This window comes from Eubalaena glacialis, chromosome 17, assembly GCF_028564815.1.
Source record: "Eubalaena glacialis isolate mEubGla1 chromosome 17, mEubGla1.1.hap2.+ XY, whole genome shotgun sequence".
Taxonomy (NCBI): Eukaryota; Metazoa; Chordata; class Mammalia; order Artiodactyla; family Balaenidae; genus Eubalaena; species Eubalaena glacialis.
Window position 1 is genome coordinate 3,786,339 of NC_083732.1, and position 1,485 is coordinate 3,787,823.

A 1,485-nucleotide genomic window follows, 5' to 3' on the forward strand; every position below is an offset into this window, starting at 1 on the left:
TTAGTTGCAGCATGTGGGATCTAGTTCCCTGACCAGGGTCGAACCTGGGCCCCCTGCATTGGGAGTGTGGAGCCTTAGCCACTGGACCACCAGGGAAGTCCCAGAGCTGAATCTTGAAAGATGACTTGGTGTTCAGCCAGCAGAAATGGGCAGAGAAGTCTTGTATTAGTTTATTTTTATTTGCTTTGGTAACTGATATATGGAATTATTTTGGTTTAGATTTTGAGACTGAATCTGCAGTTTCAAACTATCTGGTAACCTCTAGCTTTTTGAAAATTCATTTACTTTATGCCAAAATGTAACTTCCCGGTTAAAAGAAGAAGGAAAAATAAAAAGTTGCCTTTTGAGTAGTGCTGTTTAATAGAACTTTCCATGATGATGAATATCTGTGCTGTGTCATATGGTAGCCACCAGCCACGCATGGCTACTGGGCACTTTTAATGTGGCCAGCATTACTGAAGAACACAATTCTAAATCATATTAAATTTTAATTAATTTAAATTTAAATAGCCACATATAACTGTTTGTATCGTATTGGGCAGTGCAGCCTTAGGACACTAACAAAGATCTACTGGGCATCACAGTTTAACAAGACAACTGAATTCAGGGGGAAAATTGGCTTAAGAAGAGATGAGAGGTAATTTCTTTGAAATATTGAAGGTTTTTAATATCAAGGGGAATATGACCTGGACAAATATTATTTTCTATGTTCCCCAGGGTGTTTTGCCTAAGTGCCTGGAATCCTGCCAACTGTTGTATAAAAGACTGTTCTTTGAACAACCTGCTGTACAATTGGGAGGTGTTGTTTACATTGGACAATTCTGTTTGTTTTCCATTGAGGCATTTTATTTGCACATATGTGTTACATCCCTAGAAAAGGAATCCCAGGATTTTCCCTCCTGTGTATGTTTGTCTTGCGTCTTCGTGGTCCATGATGCCAGCTGAGGTTGTTAGGACAGTGAAACCACACTGAAAAGACGGAAGCAGGTTGTTCTGCCATTTTTCTAGATCTTTGAGCTGCACATCAAATCTGGGGCTGATCGCGCCACACTTGTGTAACCTGCCCGTGAAGATCACAGCAGTTTTCCCAGCTCTGTGGTCATCAGTGATTTCAAATTTGCCAATGTAACCACATTTCACCATCACAGTTAGAAACCAGACGATGGTTTTGGAGCACAGCCCGATAAGAACCTGGCATCTGCCTCTCTTTTAGGAATTGTTGATGGTCTTGAGAGCATCAGCCAGGACATTCATGCCCACCATTATGGCGGCATTCATGCCCACCATTATGGCGGCATGGAAAGATGGTGGAGAGAGAGCTGGACGATTCTGATTATCCATCTGCACCAAGAGGTTTGCAAGTTGTGAATACTTTTCAATTTTAAAACATAGGTATGGATTAACATTGTCCAACAGACGTTTGTGAATGGCAACAGAAAATGCATACATAATAGGGAGTAAGGAAAATGTAACAAATACTTGCTT

The 1,485-nt window shown here is 40.9% G+C and overlaps 1 pseudogene; it reads right to left on the minus strand.

Annotated features, from left to right (window-relative positions):
• Positions 1 to 870: 870 nt before the first annotated feature.
• LOC133077239 (small ribosomal subunit protein uS8-like) lies at positions 871 to 1,266 on the minus strand (annotated as a pseudogene).
• Positions 1,267 to 1,485: the final 219 nt, after the last annotated feature.